Source organism: Astatotilapia calliptera, chromosome 3 (genome assembly GCF_964374335.1).
Source record: "Astatotilapia calliptera chromosome 3, fAstCal68.1, whole genome shotgun sequence".
Classification (NCBI taxonomy): domain Eukaryota; kingdom Metazoa; phylum Chordata; class Actinopteri; order Cichliformes; family Cichlidae; genus Astatotilapia; species Astatotilapia calliptera.
In genome coordinates, this window is record NC_137424.1 from 12,649,549 (window position 1) to 12,663,838 (window position 14,290).

General features: G+C 44.3%; 1 protein-coding gene and 1 long non-coding RNA gene across 2 annotated transcripts in view; one reads left to right on the plus strand and one right to left on the minus strand.

The window, feature by feature from the left end:
• LOC145425144 (NACHT, LRR and PYD domains-containing protein 12-like) overlaps positions 1 to 14,290 on the plus strand; it is a 596,587-nt gene that overhangs the window by 339,000 nt on the left and 243,297 nt on the right. The gene's annotated exons all lie outside the window — the stretch shown is intronic.
• Positions 12,080 to 12,571, minus strand: LOC113017661 (uncharacterized). Its single transcript, XR_003271540.2, has 2 exons — positions 12,413 to 12,571; positions 12,080 to 12,330 (listed from the first exon to the last, which is right to left on the minus strand). It is a non-coding gene; the product is annotated as an uncharacterized LOC113017661 (long non-coding RNA).

Sequence of the window (14,290 nt, forward strand, 5' to 3'; positions counted from 1 at the left end):
CCTCTCATCACAGCTTTTCCTGCTTCCCATAGAACAGATGCAGATATTCCGGGAGTGTCATTAAAGTCTAAGTATGAAGTCCATTCCTTTTTAAAATATTTAATAAAGTCTTCATCTTTAAGCAGTGATGTATTAAATCTCCAGTTTTTACTTGGCGTAGTATTATTCCTGTGCATTAGTTTTAAAGATACAGGAGCATGATCACTGACAGCTATAGGATGAATCTCAGTGTCTGAAATGTCACTCAGCAGTGAGCTGCTGACCAAAAAATAATCCAGACGAGAGTAAGAGTGATGAACATGCGAGAAAAAAGTATATTCCTTACTGTTGGGGTGAAGGGAGCGCCATGCATCGCGAAGGCCAAAGTCGCTCATATACTGTTTGATTATATTTGTGGATTGCCAATTGCGCTGAGTTCCTGTTGTGTTGAGCCTATCCATTTCTTCATTTAGTCCAAGGTTGAGGTCACCGCCAAGAATGAGTGCGCAATCGAGGTGTTCAGAGAGTGCACTAAAAAATCCGTGGAAGAATGAGGGTTCATCAACATTTGGACCATATATACTTACAATACATAGTTTTTTGTTCAATATTGATAGTTTAATAATTAGAAATCTACCCTCTGGATCTATAACTGTATCGAGTACTGTAAAATTAACATTTTTATGTATTAAAATTGCTACTCCCCGTTGTCTAGAATTATAACAGGCTGCAAACACGTTAGGAAACTCAGGTGTTTTAAGTTCGTTTAAACCTGTGACAGGTCTGTGAGTTTCTTGTAATAAAACAACATCTGCCTGTAGTTTTTTAAGCTGGTTAAATATCTTTAACCTCTTTCCTCTGGTGCCAGCTCCATTTACATTCCATGTGACAAGCCTCAGAATGCCCATAATTGTGTGTGTATGTCTAATGATGTACGCTGGGTGTTTCGTTTAGACAGGTGGAGAGAGTGTGGAAACATCCCTTGTTTGTAAATAGAAAGAGAGGGAGAGGGGAAAAAAAGTGTGGTGAGAGGCTCCATCAGTCTGACTGTGTGTGAATATTCACTAATATGAACAAGCGTGGCTTGCTTATGTGTCCTGCAAGTCTGTGCGTGCTGTGAGGCTGTTGTGAATGCGCTGCCGTTGAGCGGATGTGTTTGCGTGATCGTGGTGTGAAAATATGGAGAAATAGAGGGTGTTTGTTTGTGGGTGAGTGGGGAAGTAGGTGATCACAGCAGTGAAAGACAAGAGAGAGAAAGAAACCACATGAACTGTGAGCAAAAAAAAAAAAAAAAAGAAACGAAACGAAACGGAAACATTCCAATTAAAGTAATGACGGAGGGTGACGGTGTTATATCTGCTATGACATCATACTGATATTACTAGGTTAAACAAATGTTAAAGGAAAAAGTGTGAATGAATAAGAAAAGAGTGTAGCGGGTTCTTATCTGGAGTGCAGTCAGTATAACCACGGTGTGATGCCGGGGTCGCGGTACAGCTGTCCGTCCACCTAGAGCCGGTCCACAGCGATGACAGCACGGGAGCCTTTCTGGATAAAGCTACGCCGGACTGGGAACAGGACCTTGCGTCGTTCCAGGATCTCTTTGGGGAACTGGTCGTTCACGCTGAAGTCCGTTCCTTTCAGCTCTCTGCCGCGACTCTTCACCTGTTCCTTCTGCTTGAATTGCCCGAATTTGGCCACGATAGGCCGTGGTCTCCCAGTCCGCGATCGAACGCCCCCCAAGCGATGTACTCTATCGAAGTTGATGTTCTTTACGGTGTCCTCCGGCAGCTTCAGGTGGATTTTGATGAAGCTTTTCACCGTTGCCTCCGCATCCTCTCCGGTAGATTCTGGAATACCAGAGAACACAAGATTATCTCTCATGCTACGGGCTTGTAGATCGATAACGGACTCTTTTATTTTTTTATTTTCAATGTTTAGCTGGGTCACGTTATCGGTGAGAGATTTGACCAACTCCCGTAGCGTGGCATTTTCAGCAGCAAGCGTTTCCACCTGCTGCTGGCTGAATTCCAGGGATTCTCTCAGAGATTTAAATTCCCGGTGTAAAATCTCCACCAGGGCCAGCCTCGCATCGAAACTGGACAATCGCTTGTCGATTGACTCCAGGATGTCTGCGATGTCTTTGCCGGCAGGCGATGTTGGACCGGGGGAGTCTGCCGGGCAACATCTCTTCGATGACGGCGTCTCAATTTTGGTCGGGGAGGATGTACTCTGGGTCTTCTTCATTACTAAATCGTGAAAACAGCGGTCGATGTAATCTTGGAGAGCGTCTAAACTCTCCCCGTTGTCCTCCAGGGTGTTAGAGATGATAAAACAGATGTTGTTAGTTATATGACAATCGATTAGTATATTTGGTAATATTGAAGCATGAAAAACCTTTGTTAAACTCTAAGCTACCATTTGCTTTTGCTTTTTTTAAATTCCGCCAACTCTCCGGCGTCTGACGTCACCTACAACATGGGTCGCTTACCTTACTCGTCACTTCCGTCACTTACCTCCTTCCGTCACTTACTCTGATGATGATCAGATCAGAATGATGATCTTGCCAAAAATAAATTACTTATTTTTGATGATCCCTAACAAACCATCACAAGATTGGTTCAGATCTCTGGATTCATATATTTCCAAATTCCTTTGGAAAGATAAACCCCCGCGTATCAGCTTAAAAACGCTACAAAGAACCAAGGATAGAGGAGGATTAGATCTGCCTAATTTTCACCAATACTTCTTAGCCAACAGGCTTCAGTTCATCTCAGAATGGTCAAAACATACCTTCCTAGATGAGCCCTGGCTAGATGTTGAACAGGCACTATGCAAGGATCTAGAGATTTCAGACCTACCATTTATTAGCTCAAACATCAAAAGACATGAATGTTTTAAAAGTATCAACATCAGCTCCTCTCTGACAGCATGGTGGGAGTTTCTAAAAATAACGGAGTCTTCACTAATCCCATGCAAACGTACTCCTATCTGGAATAACCCTGACATATTACAAAACAATAATATGATTAACTTCCCAGAATGGAGTTGTAAAGGAATTAAATACTTAGAACATATATTGGAGGGAACAGAATTGATCCCATTTGACAGACTAGTTGCACAATATGGGATCAACAAGAAAATTTTTTTAGAATATCAACAAATTAAATCCATTATAAAAAAGAAATTTAACCTCAGTCAAGTTGAATTACAAACACCACCAAGTGCGGCACATTTCCTTACTCTTAAATCCCCCAAATTATTATCTAAAATATATAGAACACTTTCTAAATTAGATGAATCAATATCCCTTCCTATTGCAAAGTGGGAAGCAGATTTATCAGTCAGTTTAGACCAAAACTTCTGGTCTCAGATATGCTTAAAAACTTTTAAATTGATTAAAAATCCCAGTCTGCAATTAATACAATACAAAATACTACATAGAGTGCACTATACAGGTCATCGGATGTTCAAGATGGGCTTTACATCTTCCAACAACTGCTTACACTGTCAAAACAATACACCGGACAATTACATTCACGCTCTTTGGTTCTGTCCACCAGTTCAGAAGTTTTGGCGCGAGATATGTGAAGACTTATCAAAGTGTCTGAAATGTAACATTCCAACTTCCCCCTTAGTGTGTTTGTTGGGCAGCTTAGATAATGTCACTTCAGAAAGCAATATAGCCCATATGGTTTTCACTGCCCTATGCATAGCCAAGAAAACTGTCCTCATGAACTGGAAAAATAAAAACAATCTTAATTCTAACCATTATAGAAATTATCTATTAGATTACATTAGTTTTGATACAGCCTCCGCCACCACATCAGATCAATCGCTCTGGGCTCCTTTGATCGGCTCCATCACCTAGTGGGGGTGGGGGGTCATAGTTTGGTCCCGCCTTCAATGTTGGGATTGGTGTGGGGGTAGGGACAGGCTTAGGGCGTCGGGGGATTCCCCGGAGGCATCTTTCTTGGGGGGCTCAACCCGGGGTAGCGGTCATGTCCGGTTGGGGGCTCTTTTCTGACCATTTCCTCGTGGCTGCGTGCAGCGGGGCTAGGGGAGGGTCTGTGGTGATGGACGTGGGTTACTGACCTGGTAGCCTGTCTGCCCCTGGGTGGGTCCGGGATGGGCGTGAGGGTCTGGGGGCGCTCCATCTCTGGGCCGGGGCCCTGGCTGGGCCTCGGGGCCTTGGGTCCTGGTTTGTGTGTTGCCGGGGTTGTGGGCGGGTTGGTGCATGGGAGCCCATCCCTGGCGCAGGGTGCCAGGGTGTGTCGAATCGCCTGTGGGGCTCTTCAACCGGTGGGGGAGATTGTTACACCTTGCAAGAGCTTTCCTCCCCTCAGGAACTCTCTGCAGGAGGGGGAGATACAGGAGAGGTGGAGGAAGATCTCAGCCTGGGTGTCTATTGTCTCATGTAGTCTGGAAGACGAGTGGATGGTGGGGTGGGTGCAGTTTTCTCTGTGGTGGGGTTGGGTGGACTGTCCCGGGCTCTGTGGGGCCGGGGGGCACTGCCGCGCTGGGCCCCGGTCTGGATGGGCCTGGGCCCCCTTTTCCCTGGCGGGTCGCGGAGTGTGGGAGTGCCTACTGGGGTCAGCGGGGGAGCTGGCCCCAGGGAGGGGTCAGTGCCCCTCCCTTCCTTTCCTCCCCATCTCCAGCTGCCTCCCTCCTCCCGCTCCACCACAACCACCCACACATGCAGGGCCTTGGAGTAGGGGTATGTCACCAGGATGCAGAGGAGGCTACCCCCCCCCCCCCTGTCCCCTTCTGGCTGCCTCTGCCTCAATTTTATCCCACAACTTAGACATTCACATTACTCACACCCTCATTACACATACATATAGGATCTTGGGGGTGGGCACAATACACGGAGTCCAAGTTACCATCAGGGTGTACACCTCACCCCTGGCTTCGTTGCCCACCTCTCAATTTTAAATACATGTAGACATTGAGGGCTAACAGGAGGGACAATGCGCTTACCTGCTGCTCTCTGGCAGGTAGCTCCATGCCCTCCTGGGTTTTAATTGCACCTTAGAACACACATGCATCAACACTACTATGAGCGGGTGGAGGGGGGTTTGGAGTCTTTTCTCACCCCCGTTCTCTGCGGCCTGCTGGGGCAGGGGGGGGCTGGGAGGAGTTGGCCGTCCGGCTGCGGTCTGGGGTGTGGGGCCTCCCTGCTGCTGCGGAGTCGGGGCGGTCTGCCTCTCCCCACCGCAGGGAAAAGGGTAACACCACCTGGGTCTGGGTGCAGTTCCCCCCTCCAGGGGCAGGGGTACCTAGACCCGGTATGTAGAGTACGCTTGGGGAGTGTGATTGCGTATACAGCGTCTCTTTATATTTGTCTCCACGTCGGTTGAGTGTGAAGTGCGCATGAGGGTGGGAATGGATGTTTGTGTTTGTGTTTGCCTGTATGTTTGTATCTATATGTCAGGTTGGGTATCAGACGCCACCTCTCTGGGGACATCTCGGGCCTTCCAAGGTTTGGAGGCCTATCTCCACCCACCACCACTTCCCCTGCCGGTGGCGGACTCCCTCAGGTGTCGGTGCGTTGGTGGTTCTTTGTATCTGGGGGTGGGCGTCCGGGTACACACCGGCTCACTCCTTAGCGGCCGCTTATTGGGGCTCGCTCGGGCCATTTCGGAGGTGGGGTGCCCCCGGCCTCTCGGCCTGGGGCTCGGTCACTCAGGCACAGCTGGCTGCCGGCGGAGCCCACGGGCGCGTCACTGCAACTCCCCCTGGCTTCTGCTCCGCGGCTGCCGAATGAGCCCTCATCTGGGACTCTCCTTAGCTCTAACTGGGACAGTGGCGCAGCTGCCCCTCTGTGGGTCTTCCTTGGTCTCTTGTGTTCTGGGGGCCTCTGGATGTCTGGAGTTTTGATCTCCTCCATACCCGCTTGATACCATAAAGGACAGGGCTGTGGCTCCCCACACTCCCTAACAGATCATTACATGGAGAAACCTTTGGAATGCAAGCATGCTGATCCACACAGGTATGCACACAGGTGTACACATGGGTATTCACCATTTCTTGGCTGCTGCCTCAAAGCACACTGTGCGCTGTCTATCTTGCGTGCTGAACAATATCGTCTATTATTTAGTAACTATTGATATTTATGACTAGGTAGTTTATTGTGATGGTGCTTTTTTTTTCTATTATTGTGTTGCTCTTTGTTGTTTGCTGTCTCCTCTGTTTGTTTGTTTTTTCTCCATACAGGTGACCCAGGAGTTTGTTTTTTTTGTTGTTTGTTTTTTTTTTTCTCTCTTCCCCCCCTTCTCACCATCTCTTCTCCCCTTAGGTTTTCTTTCTTTCTCTCCCCCTCTTTCTCTCATTCTTTTCCCCCTGTCCTATTTAAAAAAAAAAAAAAAAAAGATGACAAAGGATGAACTGAAGCTCCGCCATCACGTGATGTCACATGCTCCTGTTTCTGATGTCACTTAAAAAGAAGAAGAAAAAAAAAAAAAAAAAAAACGTTTATTTTGTGACCCAGAAAGAATAATAAGAGTAATATTAAAACTAACTAGGTGCCGCCATTGTTGGAAACTGAGCTGGGCTGCGCTGTGAATTCTGGGACACAGCTTCTTCTTCTTCGGGGTTTAACGGCAGCTGACATCCTTGTACATGCAGTGCTGCCATCTTCTGTTTCAGTCCGTTATTACACTCTTAAATCCTGCTACTTATTCCTGCGTCTTTTGTGATCTTACAAAGCTTCAAACGACGATTTTGATAGTCGACGTAATCGTGACTAGTCGACTAATCGTGGCAGCCCTAGTGTGTATCAGACTTTCACCCCCCTCTTCTTTGTCACTCCAATGTTCTCAGCTCAGGCTGCATAGGAAGCTGGCATTTCTCTTGCCGGGCTTATTAAAGCCTGTGCTTTAGAGCTCTGGAGGGGGGCTAACACTCGAGGGGGACATGACAGTCAATGGCAGCGACAGCAGTTTAGTGACAGCTTCCTAATGTCAACAGTCACATGGACAGGTAAACATCTAAACAGATAGAAGAGAGGTGGATGGAGAGAGACAGGGAAGGTCAGAAGTTGTGGATGAACTCAACGTGCGGTTCCTGCGTCTTCTTTCCCTGCGCCGTGCAGCTGCTTCAGTGGGAATAAATCCTCATTAGGATGGAAATGGGAAGGCAGACTAACAGAGACGGCTGCTGGAAATGAGTGGGAGTAAAAACGAGATGGAGATGAGGGAGTAGATGATCAAACCTTCAACGTTTTCAACTTTTTTTTTCTTTTTTTTAACATCCGTTGGGCTCCCAGACGGCCAATCAGTCCTTCTGTCTGTAAAGACTGACAGTAGTTGCTTTTTACTTCTCATCCCTCCCTTCTTTGCACCTTTCAAAACCGACTCTCGTCTTTACTGCAGGGCTCTAGACTAACTTTTTACCATGGGCGTACCGGTACGCCTAACTTTAAAAAGTTAGGCGCACACAAATTTTATAATAATTTATATAATATAATGTGTTTTTCTGGATACACTGTGCTTTTTCAGCATTTAAAGATTGATGACACCGTGTCAGAGCACTGGCTATGAATTTCAGAAGGATCAGGCCTTAACAGAAAAGTTAGCAATAGTTCTTTTCCTATTACAGCTACATCCACTTCTGTCGTGCCTAGGCTGCTCATAGGGCTGGGTATCATCACTGATTTCTATAATCCATTCGATTCCGGTTTTCAAAGTCCCGATTCGATTCAACTTAGCCTCAGACAGTCAGAAATATTATAACTCTGATCATTTATCAGTACTGACTTCATCAGAATTGTGAACATCACAGCAGATGCCTTTGTGTGAAAGTAACTGAGAATAAAACACAGAAAAACATGAAGGAGATTTTCCTATTCTGGCTTTTTATAGCAGATAACCTTAAAAATATTCTATAATCTTCTGCATATGAAGTTTAAATTTCTTCAGTATTGAACAACAGAAAAAATAGGCTTTCTTGTCCGAGGTCATTTAAGTGAAAAAAAGAAAAAGACAGCAGCCGACAGCACTGTAAACAACGGTAGACTGGTGGGTAATAAGCGAATGAATAATACAGAAAACAGAGATTGGAGACGGGAAACTGTTCTTGAAGTATAGAGAGAGAGAGAGAGAGAGATAGCTGTGCATGGAGTGTGATTTTAATAGTCGTGGAAGCAAAACAGCAAAATTAATGACATTGATCAAATGTGAAGCGCAGTTTGCTGCTTCTTTTGCTGCTGGTTCTGTGAATTTTGGTTGGAGAGACAAAACCTGCAGCTCAGAATCAGCGCAAGAAGACGTAATCGCAGCGCGGACCGGACGCATCAGGATCGCTGAGCTCCGACAGCGTGTCCGTCTACGAGCCGTCGGGTGAGAAAGCCGAGAAAGACAAAGCTGATTCTGATGCGTCGGGTCCGTTCTGTGTTTACGTCTTTGTGTGGAATCAGTGTACCTGCTCTCATTTACACTGATTCGCATTTGCGACCAAATTGGTTGCACTCTAGAGCCCTGTTACTTGATGAAAGTTGGTTTTGCAGAGTTAATCTTGCAGCTCAGCCACAGCATAGCCCTCAGCAACCAAGAGCATGCTAGCGGGCCGTTGTTATTATGTTATTACTGTGCTTTTAAAATAAGGCACTCTAAAAATCAGTCCTTTGATTTTTCTGGAAATCGACAGTGCTCCTTATAATCCGGTTTGCCTTATGTCTCTACCAGCTTTGCACATCTACAGACTGAAATCTTTGCCCATTCTTCTTTGCAAAACAGCTCCAGCTCAGTCAGATTAGATGGGCAGCGTTTGTGAACAGCAGTTTTCAGATTTTGCCACAGATTCTTGATTGGATTTAGATCTGGACTTTGACTGGGCCATTCTAACACATGGACATGTTTTGTTTTAAACCACTCCATTGTTGCCCTGGCTTTATGTTTAGGGTCGTTGTCCTGCTGGAAGGTGAACCTCTGCCCCAGTCTCAAGTCTTTTGCAGACTCCAAGAGGTTTTCTTCCAAGATTGCCCTGTATTTGGCTCCATCCATCTTCCCATCAACTCTGACCAGCTTCCCTGTCCCTGCTGAAGAGAAGCACCCCCAGAGCATGATGCTGCCACCACCATATTTGACAGTGGGGATGGTGTGTTCAGAGTCATGTACAGTGTTAGTTTTCCACACAGAGCATTTTGGTCTCATCTGACCAGAGCACCTTCTTCCACATGTTTGCTGTGTCCCCCACATGGCTTGTGGCAAACTGCAAACGGGACTTCTTATGGTTTTCTGTTAACAATGGCTTTCTTCTTGCCACTCTTCCATAAAGGCCAACTTTGTGCAGTGCACGACTAATAGTTGTCCTATGGACAGATTCCCCCACCTGAGCTGCAGATCTCTGCAGCTCGTCCAGAGTCACCATGGGCCTCTTGGTTGCATTTCTGATCAGCGCTCTCCTTGTTCGGCCTGTGAGTTTAGGTGGACGACCTTGTCTTGGCAGGTTTACAGTTGTGCCATACTCCTTCCATTTCTGTATGATCGCTTGAACAGTGCTCCGTGGGACGTTGTTTCTTTTTGTAGCCTAAGCCTGCTTTAAATTTCTCAGTAACTTTATCCCTGACCTGTCTGGTGTGTTCTTTGGACTTCATGGTGTTGTTGCTCCCAATATTCTCTTAGACAACCTCTGAGGCCGTCACAGAGCAGCTGTATTTGTACTGACATTAGATTAGATTGCACTCTGTTTAATCATTAGCACTCATCAGGCAACGTCTATGGGCAACTGACTGCACTCAGACCAAAGGGGGCTGAACACACACCCCACTTTGCAGTTATTTATTTGTAAAAAATGTTTGGAATCATGTCTGATTTTCGTTCCACTTCTCACGTGGGCACCACTTTGTGTTGGTCTTTCACGTGGAATTCCAATAAAATTGATTCATGTTTGTGGCTGTAATGTGACAAAATGGGGAAAAGTTCAAGGGGGCCGAATACTTTTGCAAGCCACTGTATGAATCCTGGTTGTGTTTACTGACCTGGAAATGATTTTATGTGCACGGCACTCGAAAATCTGTCAAATGTTTTAGTACGACTTTGCTAAGCTACGAAGCCGCACCGCTTGATGGATTGTTGGAGCATTACGGCTATCGTAGGCAGGAGCCTCGCGGAGTGATACGTACTGTGCTTCAACATAATGTTACTGTATTGTGTGTTTGTTTAACCTCTTTTTAAGTTTTGTGGATATTATACATGGTTGTGCTGAGGATATGTCGGCCAGTTTCCACTGGAAATGCCTTTTGGTTAAACTGTCAGTGAGGAATTTGCATTTGCACTGTTACATTTTTATATAAGTTTAATGCACATGAAAAGCAGCTGCTTATTTAAGTGAAAATACATTGATTGTTTTTTTGGTTTTTTGCACAAATGAAGTGGAGTTGTAAAGTATTTTGTCTCCTGTCAGTTATATCGTTATCGCACATTTTCAAATTTATATCGTGATGAATATTTTTGGCCATATCGCCCTGCTCTACTTCTACAACATGCCTTGTGTAGATGAGTTAGTGAGGCAAACTGATCAGCTGTCTTATTGTGTCTGTTGAGTGTTTGGTTTTGTGAACGGCCTCTTTAATGCACGAGGGTGTGACCATCCACATCCTTGTATCTGTCCACTGTCAGCCATTCATTTTGTGCAAATCTGGCCAAATCTTCCAAGTGTGCGTGTTTCTTTTCCTTCTGACCAGATGCAGCTTTCTGCAACATCACTTTAATGTCCTTATACTGATCACCACACTGTGTATGTGCACTAAAACAGCAATCATTTCACTGCTCCTTTGTAGTGACAGGTTACAAAACGTCATTAGATGCTGCATGGCTGTACAAGATAGACTTTGGTTAGCAACAACTCTCTGAGGGCTTTACTGTGAAACAGAACGCTGTCTTATCCGGCTAACTTCAAGGTTTAAAGTGGGATTTTTTTGTAATCCAAGACATAATGCCAGGTCAACTCATGCTTTGAACCTAATCTGCTCCAGAGCAAATCATGTTCCAAATGAGAGATCAACAGGTAGAAAATCACAACCTACTAACCAGTAAGACTGAAAAAGAACAAAATAAATAAAATCCCCGATCCTGGAAGGTCCCTCAGACCGCTGTGTGCAGAGAGTAGGAGTGTAAAATCTTTCAGCAGAGTCTGATGTCTTTGTCTTTCCATGATGAGCAACAATAATGAACATAGATTCTCTACAACAACTTTATTGTTTTGGAAGTATTAATATATGATCCCAAAACTTCTACATTTAACCTTTTAATCAGACCAGCAAAAATCTAGTATTGAATCTTAGCACAGTCATAAAGAACTATTTGCTAAAAGCATTTTTGCAGCTGAATATTTTAAATTACAGTTAGGATTACTGGTTGGCTGTTTCACCTGTAAGACATTAAAATAACATGCTAAGGTTTAATAGTCTATAAGGAATACACTCTGAGGCCTGGGCAGTGTTGTGCTAATGAGAGAAGGTTTGTGTGTGCAGTGAAACAGTAATTTTTGTATTTCAAAATTTATTGATATGTTTGATCCTTTCTGAGCTGCGTTAATGAAGCAGTCATTAGAGCACCATGTCCGCTAGAATAGTTCTGTAGTTTGATGCTTGAGTCGTTGCAGACTTGTTGAAACTCCCTCACCCGTCAAAGCAGCGTCTTTGTTATTCGCGTCCAGCAGATGGCAGTGTTTCACTGTCTGACGGCTGTCTGAAGCTTCAGCTGGATTATCCGTTTAAATGAGATCGTTTTATAAAACTTACAACAACAGGCCTGAACCTGCTCAGCTCCAAAGAGCTGGCTAAACGATGGGGCATGTTCAGAATCTTCCTGAAGTTTAACAATTTCCCAAAAAGCTCCACAAAGTGAATTTTCATATAAGACAAGAAGGAAAGAACAGGGTGTGACGTGGAAGGGGCACTCTGGCAAACAAATTACTGCTTTTATTAAGTTACAAAACTCGCAGTCTTGTTCACGAGTGATCAGAGAAGGGAACAGGAGATCGACAGATGGATTGGTGCTGCGGCTGCAGACTCTTCACCAGTCCCTCTTTACCAGTCGATTTACGTCCTTACCCTCTGTCACAACGGGACTGAACGGACTCACGCGTAGGCTCTGAGTAGGGAACAATAAAGGTTTTTTATTTACAGAAGCACCAGGTGATCTATTTACACAGTGGGGAAAAGACGGGTTCCGGGAATCCACACACGAACAGGAGGGGGGAAAGACACTTGCAGTCCACACACGCTCCAAAGTCCTCACTCCATCCACGCTCCACGCTCCTCTTCACACTCCACAAGAAACACAAAAGCTCGCTCCAATCCTCACACACTTGATCGCTCAGGTAACACAGGGGCAGGTCCAGGGAAATCTATTCACAGAGATGCAAAAGGTTACTGTAAGAAGATCGCTAGGGAAACACGAGAATGAACTGAGCTGGGGTTAACACTGACGAGAGTCGGCAACGGTCCAGCGACGAGAAATACAGGGCTGCCATCTTATAAGGGGACTGGAACACTGTTGGGTGATGAGCCACAGGTGTCACCAGGTGCGTGGGCCAAGGGCAGGAGCCCACAGATGAGCTCCGCCCAGGCAGTGAGAGAAGGAGGGAGGGAGAGAGCGGGGACAAACTCAAAACAAAAAAACACATGTAGCCACACTGAGGCGAGCGGGTAGACACAGGGACCCTGACACCCTCGCCTTTTTCAGAAATGTCATGTATGAAAATCTATAATAACTCCAGTTATACGGATATCAATATCCTCATAAGTGAGGATATTGATGAAACTGATTTGAACTTTTACTGATTTCTGTTTAGATATAAATTGATTCAAAGTGGTCAGATATGCAGATTCTGACCTTTCCTCTGGCAAATATATAAACTCACTGAAAACAGTTTGACTTTTCAGAGAGTTTCCTATCTATCTGTGTTTTTACTTTAATAGTTAAGCACGATTAACATTTAGGAAACAAAAATAAACAAGTTAATAAATGAAATGAAATAATACTGATTTATATATTCACTCTGTTTACTTTTTCGATATAGAAATACAATGAAGACTTCCATGTTCCTGCTGGTGGCGCTCTCTGGCACTGTGCTCTGCATGACTAACGGACGTGTTCAGAAAACCAGCACATCATCAACATGATCCCACAAGAGGGATGTGATGATCTGATAGCAAACAGAGATAATAATGGTAACTGTAAGCGCAAGAATACCTTTATCATTGGTGACTTTAATCAAGTTAGAACAATTTGTGATCCAAGCAATTGTATCAATGCAAATAGAAATCTTTATAAAAGCCCCACAGACGTGCACATTCTGTATTGTAAACTGCTGGGACAAACAACCGATACCCATTGTACACACAGATACAGATGAAAAGGCGTATTGTAATTGCATGTGATAAAATCAATCATTTCCTTCAGCCTGTGCACTTTGAATGTTGCTCTTGAGTTGAGAGATGCTGTGAGCTTGCTGCGATCTTTAAACATCACTTCATGATGCTGGTTTAGATGCTTTATAAGACTTTGTTACGTTTCTTAAACAGTGATGAAAATAATAAAGAGGAAATATGAGAGAAGTGATTTTCAGTGAATGTTGAAAAAAATCCCACAATAACAAAAATGATGGCAACATTGCTACACTTTGCTTTCTTAGCTTGCATATTGTACATTTTCACAGTTGTTTCTAATTGGCTCCATCTTCTCTCGTTGTCACAGCTGTTGCTTAACTTTCAGCACTCGTTAAATTAAAAAAACCACAAACAAAAAAACCAAGCTGCTGCTGGTAAGGTTGGCATTCTTGCAAGACTCAGTAACACAAAACAAATAAAAAAATGCACATCCCATGTTTATCCCATGTGATTCCAGGCTGAGTTTATGCATTTATGCTTATTTGTTTATAAAATATTATAAGCTGGTCTGAGGTCATTTGTTACTAAAGAAAAACAAACAAACACTGTGTCATTATTTAATCCACTAAAACTAAGACACGATGCAGAAGCAGTGTGTGAAAACTAAGTGCACCTTCACTGGTGTAGCATCTGCCTTAGAAACAATGAACTCAAATGAAACTGTTTAATCATCTCTATGTGCTAAAGGCTCATTTTAATGCAGCATTAATCACGTTGCTTTAACAGTGCTGCATTTTAATAATGTTCATCACGTTCTTTGTAGATTTTAATTATCACCATCGTCGCTGTGATAACATGTCTGCTTGGAGCAGGCGGCACTCAGGGATCATGTTGTGTGGAAGAAGAGTCATGTGATTTTTTTTTAAAGATTTGTTTATATGAGTGCACAGAGTGTGAAACAGAAAGATAGGATCG